This window comes from Monodelphis domestica, chromosome 4, assembly GCF_027887165.1.
Source record: "Monodelphis domestica isolate mMonDom1 chromosome 4, mMonDom1.pri, whole genome shotgun sequence".
Lineage (NCBI taxonomy): Eukaryota > Metazoa > Chordata > Mammalia > Didelphimorphia > Didelphidae > Monodelphis > Monodelphis domestica.
The window spans coordinates 187,749,225-187,756,300 of NC_077230.1; positions in this window are offsets into that span (position 1 = coordinate 187,749,225).

Sequence of the window (7,076 nt, forward strand, 5' to 3'; positions counted from 1 at the left end):
CTAGTAGCAAAGAACAGGAAATAAAGTGGACTCCCATAAAATTGGGAATAGCTGAACAAATAGTGGTATAGAAGTGTAACTTTGATGTAAGAAATCAGAGATGTGAATGGAATTGGGATCTGTAGTATACCTCTCTCCACATGCAAAGACTAAGGAACTTCTTTCTGGGGGAATCATGATAATGCAGAATGGAATCGCCTTTGAGAGACATGTATAATCACTCTTTAACTGCTAATAGTAGTTAAGTAGTCTACTAGCAATAGTTAATAGGAGCCTCTTTCAGTTGGCTATATAGACAAAACTATGGGCATTGAGTCAACTTTGGTCTGGACTCTTTACCTCATTCTCTAGCTATGCTCTTGGGAGAATCTCACAGAATTCTTGAATTAGGGCATTCAGGGAAACACAATATTGTAAGGGGAAAGGTCTTGGGGCCTTAGAGACCTCAATCCTTGATATCTTCGTTTATTCTTTTCCATTTTAAGTAAAAGGATTGGAACCTACAATCTTGTTTTTTAAAAGATTACAAGAGTACTCCGACATTCTGGCATCCTAGCAAGTGCATCAGCAATAACCCAAGGAGGAAGAAATGACCTTTTCTCAGGCTATTGGAAGCTGACATGAGGTCTCATGCAGCAATCACACCTCATCTGGATGTGAACTTGGTGGGACAAATGTTATTTAGGAGCTGAGTTAATTGTGTGTCCATAAGGTATTCAGAGGAAAATCTGTTTGTTCTTGCTCCATCTTTGAAGCCAGTATATGCCTTTGTAAAAACTGATGTTAAGTGGTCAAGTAGAATTGGGGTGCTAGTCACTACGGGAAGGAATGTAGCTAGTGGGGCCTCAAACCAATGGCACTAAAGAGACATTTACAAAACTCTCAGAGTAATCCAGAACCCAAAGGGAAAAATGTAGTGGGCCCAGCTCAGGGAAAGTGGAACAGAGCATATTTGCTAAATGAAGAATAGAGCAAAATATGGGAAGACTTAAATGAACTGATGAAAAGTGATTTAGGCTCTTGGCTGTGGTCAAGCAGAACAAATCTAATCCTTCTTATACCTGACCTTCAAATACTTGGAAACAACTGCCATTTTCAGTCCTTAAAAATTATTGTTTCTACATTTACTCAGCTTAGCTCAATTAAATAAATTATAACTATTAGAAGGGGAAAGACCTTATAAAAATCATGCTAGTTGAACAATCTCATTTTACTGATAATGAAATTGAAATCCAAAAGGTGGTGTGGTCTTCACACAGAAAGTTTTTTGTTTGTTTATTTTGTTATTGTCCATCCTTTGTTTGCAAAGAATGTCAACAACATCAGTATGAGTGATGTCCTGATTTGCAGGTGAGTTAAATTTTAGTGAAGCAGAATGGCACAAAATTGTCAGCCTCCTAGTCTCTTCCAGAGTCATTGAAGTCCAATAGCAAGGCAAAATTCAGGATGACTGGCAATGGCTCAGGATGCAGTGAACAACCTTGGCATCTTTGATATCTGACCAAGCTCTAAGCACTCCACAGCACCTGCTTCTTTCATATTTATAGCTGTTGGATTAAATTGTTGTCATCAGCCCATTCCACCTTGGATCCCCTTAGATCACCAATATGTTTAAAGCCTTTTGCCTACTCTCAACATGATTTAGCCCATCTGCCAAAATAGTTTCACCAGGTTTGATGACTATACAGCTTCTTGGAGCCACATAATTTCATATATTCAATGACATCATATGGACCAAGTCATTAGGAAGTTTGATAACAGCTTTAAAACCTGCCACAGAAGTCATAAAAATTTTCGTGGAAAAAAAAATTTTGTCATTACTGAAGTCTAATTTATTAAAAAAAATAAATTTAAAGGAAAATTTCTGTTGTTGCCATCCATATTTCAAGGGATGGCAACTACAACATAAATTAAAAGAACAGTAGTAAAGCAACTCAAAATGGAGTAATCACAATGAACAAACAAGCTTGCCACTGAAGAAGAGATGAGAAAATGCGCCTACCTCTTTTTTTTTATGAAGATGTGGGGAACCATGTGTGTGAAATACTGCATAATTGGCAATATGTTGATTAGTTTTGCTGAACTGCTTGTTAATAGTAAATAATAATAATAATAGCTCAGGCTTATATAAAACATTTTAAATTTTAATTTTTTTCAATGAACAAAAAGCTATTTTTTCTCCTCACCTCTTCTCCAATGAAACAAAAGAAAATCACAACATTATGATAAATATATATAATGATACAAAGCAACAGACATTAGAAAATTAGAGAAAGATATTAACTTTCAGACCTATGGATAGAGGAACAATTCATGATCAAACAAGGGATAAGGAGGATCAAATATATAATTTTTATTAGATAAAATTAAATTATTTTTACCTAAACAAAATCAATGCAGCTAAAATTAGAAGTAAAGCAGGGAGATGGGGTGGGAGGATCTTTTTAGCAAGATAAATTCTCATTTCAAGATATATAAGGAAATAATCCAAATTTATAAGAATGAGATACATTTGATAAATGGGCAAAAGATATGAAAAGGCAATTTTCTAAAGAAGAAATCAAAGCTATAAATAGCCATAGGTGATACTTTAAAGTAATTTATAAAGTGCTTCACATACTTTCTTTCACTGGATTTTTACAAGATTATAAACCAAGTGCCATTATTATCTCCTTTTTACAAATGAAGAAATTTGAGTTCATAGAGTCACCATCACAGAGCTAATATATAAGGTAGGATTGGCTGAATCACAATATTTACATGAGGGAGAGACATCCAGTCCAATTCTTATCCAAAAGTATTCCCCACTAATTATGCTTGATAAATGATGATTTCTACTTGAAGAACTCCAAAGAAAGGTAAACTCAACACCTCTTAACGCCATCTTCTCTATGATTAAACTGATCTAATTGTTAAAAAAGTGTTTTAAAGTCAAATCTAGATTTGCCTCTACAATTATTATACCTGACCCCAAACTCAATAGCCTGTTTTCTATACCTTGCTGTCCTTTAGGTAAAAGGGAAGGCATATGATGAACTGAGACGATGGGTACTAGATGACCAAGTTGTTCTAATTGTGATGAGAAATGTGTGTGTGTGTGTGTGTGTGTGTGTGTGTGTGTGTGTGCATAAAGTAGAACCTATAATATAGCCCTTAAGATATTTCTATACTTGGTTCCAAAGACTAGGGCTGGATGAAGAAAATACTTTCATACAATGTAGCACCCATCACACAGCAAGGAGTCACACTTGCTTGAGTCATGCCCAGAAAGTTCCTCTGATAACATTGTTGTTCATCTATATTTTTCTCCACATGAGATCAAATTAGATCATTTATGTGAAGCATTTTGCAAACTTTAAAATGCCCTATAAAGTTTGCTATTATTGCTGCTGTTGTTATTTCAAACGCCTTTTGCCAGAAACAGCTGATTATCATATGTGTGCATATAAGCAGGCAAGAGTTCAGCTCTCTTTGAAAAGCACTCGAAACAAAACTACAAGCTAGGCCTGCTGCAAGGAGGGTCTTTTTTCCCTCATCACAGTTCTCTCCAAAGCTCTCAATTAAAAAAAAAAAAAACATTGCTTATATAAAACACAGAGTAGGTCATTATTCAGTTGAATAGCTGCTGTATAATTAAAAACATAGGTAAAAGTTCCAACATGGGATTTTGCTCATTTATTTCTTTATATTAAAAAGACTGAACTGGAACACAGCTCTTATCTACATTTTTTAAGCAACTTCTGAATCTCGATAAGGACAATGTAAGACTTAGTGATGCTGAGGTAAATTATCAATGCCCTTTTACATTATAATTTGTCTTTAACTCTACCTCCCTGTAGCTGTTTGGGGAAACTTAAATTTCCACAGAAAAAACAAACCTGACAATAAATGGGGCTCCTGGTAGCTCACACAAGGGAAGATGCAACTTAAGACACTCAGAGAAGGGATAAGAAAAGATGAGAATCACAAATTTTGACAAACTGGAAGGGATCTCAGAGGTCATCTATTCCACCTTCATTTTACAGATGAGAAAACTGAGAGCTAGAAGAGAAACAAAGATTCTTCAGGATTTTATTCAACCAAGAGACAGGATTCAACTGGACCTCCAAAAGAATAGGATACATCTTTGATTTGGCCAACCAGGAGCATTCCTCAGTGTGCTGAACTGAGTGAGATAATCTTGAACTCAGAGTTGGAAGGACATAAAGGTAGTTTGAAAAAAGTAAAGAGAGCTTAGGGTTTTGTAGGGTGGGATGGGCTATTTATCCATTGTGCCTAATTGGTTTCCCCCTTTTAATGTCATTAGTTAGTATGCCCCCATTAGGTAGACAGTTAAAATTTTCTATCAAGAAAGATTCCAGATATGGAAGTTCCACAGAAGGAGAAAAAAATGGGGAACATGGGCAGGAGAAAGAAACTGTCTAAAGTAAGAATGGCTAGACCCCCAAAATTCTAACAATCTTCAGTCTAACCCCCCATATTTTATCTAGAAACTATTAATAGTTTAATTTTAAAGACGTAAAAATAATTATACTGTTTGTGATTGAAGTAGACATTAATTTAGAAGATCACAGATTAAGAGGCTAAGAGGCTTTAGAGGTCAATGAGTCTATCTCCTTTGAGTTACAGATCAAGAAACTGAGGCTGAAAGCAGGTAAGTAACCTGCACAAGATCACACAGCTAAAAGTATCCAGGACAAGATATGAACTTGGATTTTCCTGACTCAAATCCTAGAGTCACTCTGCTATTTGTTACTTAGTCATTGTTTTCTACAGCAGTCATATATCAAAAAACCATCAACTGGTACACAAAGATACCTTAGTACATTTACTTAGTTTTTTAAAAGTAATGTTTTCTATGTTTTGTTGTATTTTTATTGATTTTGTTAAGTATTTCCCAATTGTAAGTCATCTTGGGCTAAATGACTGATTTGCCCCAACTTTTTGTTGTTTTTGCTATTCAACAATTCAATTTGAGTCATTATTTTAAGTTATTTGGAGGAGAATCTGGAAGAGCAAAGAACTGCTTAATTCAGTCATCTTCCCACAATCCTCTCCTCCATTATTTTCTGTGGTAGAGAGACATTCATACAGTAAAAATAAAGGGCTAGAGTAGAATTATTATACTTCAGCTGACATAAAAAGAGCAGGAGTAGCACTCATGATTTCAGACAAAATTAAAGTTAAAAAAGATTTAATTAAAAGAAATAAGCAGGGAAACTACAGATAGATAGTGAAATAATATCAATACTAACCACATATGCACCAAATGTTTTAGCATCTACATTTATAAAGAAAAGTATAAATGAATTACAGGTGGAATTAATAAATAAATAAAACTAGGATCTAGTTTTAGAAATAAAATCATTATTCAACATGATTTTAAAAAGAGAAAGAACCCAAATTACTAGTATCACTAATGAAGATGAAATTAAATAATTTATTAGGAGTTATTTTGCCCAATTATCTATCAATAAGTTTAACAAGTTAAGTAAAATAGAAAAATAATTACAAAAATATAAACTGCCCAGATTAACAGAAGAGGGAATAGAATATCTAAATGAACTTATTTTCATAAAAACAATTGAACACTCCACAAGTGGGCTTCCTAAGAAAAATGTATCATTACTAGAAGGATTTATAAGTGAATTCTACCAACCTTTAAAGATCAACTAATTCCAATGTTAAATGAATTATTTGGAATAAGTAAAGGAGTCCTACCAAACTCCTTTTTTGAAACAGATATGGTGATAATATCTAAACCATGAAGAGCAAAAACAGAAAAAGAAAATCATAGACCAATTTCACTAATGAAACAAAATATTAGCTAGAACACTACAGCAATGTAGCACAAAGATTATACATCGTGACCAAGTGGGATTTATGCCAAGAATGTAAGTCTGGTTCAGTATAAGGAAAACTATTAATATAACTTATTATATTAATAAATAATTATCAAAAATAATATTATTCTATCAATAGAAGGAGAAAAATACTTTTTTATTTTATTTAGTCAATTTAGAACATTATTCCTTAGTTACAAGAATCATATTCTATCCCTCTCTCACCTATCCCCACCCTTCCCGTAGCCTGTGCCCAATTCCACTGGGTTTTACATGTGTCCTTGATCAGAATCTATTTCTATGTTGTTGATGTTTGCACTAGGATGTTCATTTAGGGTCTATATCCCCAATCATATCCCCCTTGACCCATGTAGTCAAGCAGTTGTTAGGAAAAAATACTTTTGACAAAATATAGTACTCATTCCTATTAAAAAAAAAACAACACTTGAAAACATAGGTATACTGGGCAACTAAGTGGCTCAGTAGATAGAGAGGCAGTTCTGGAGACAGGAGGTCCTAGGTTCAAATATGATCTATAATACTCCAAGCTATGTGATCCTAGGCAGGTCACTTAACCTCCCTTGCCTAGCTCTTACCACTCTTATACCTTAGAACCAATACATACTATTGATTCTAAGATGGAAGATAAGAGTTTAAAAAGGGGGAAAGTACAAAGATAGCATAGGCATAAATGGATTTTTTTAAAAATGATAAGTGCCATCTATCTAAAACCATCAGCAAGTATTATCGATAGCTAGTAAGGATAAGCTAGAAGACTTCCCAGTAAGAAAGAGAGTAAAACTGGGATACTCATTATCACAAATATTATTCAATACTGTATTAGAAATGCTAGCTATAGTAACAAGAGAAGAAAGAGAAATTGAAGGAATCAGAATGAAGAAATAAAAGTATCGCTTTTTCCAGGCAATATGATAGTATACTTCGAAAATCCTAAAGAATCAACTAAAACAATTAGTTGAAAGAATGAATAAGTTTAGCAAAGTAACAGGATATAAAACAAATCTAGCTAATCATCAGCATTTTATATATCACCAACAAAGTACTGCAGGAAAAGAAAGCAAGAGATATTTCATTTAAAATAACCATAGACAATATAAAGTACCTGGTGCTATAGCTGCCAAGACAAATCCAGGAACTATATGAACATTATTATTAAACACTTTTTATACAAATAAAAGTCAGATTCAAATAATTGGAAAAGTATTAATTGTT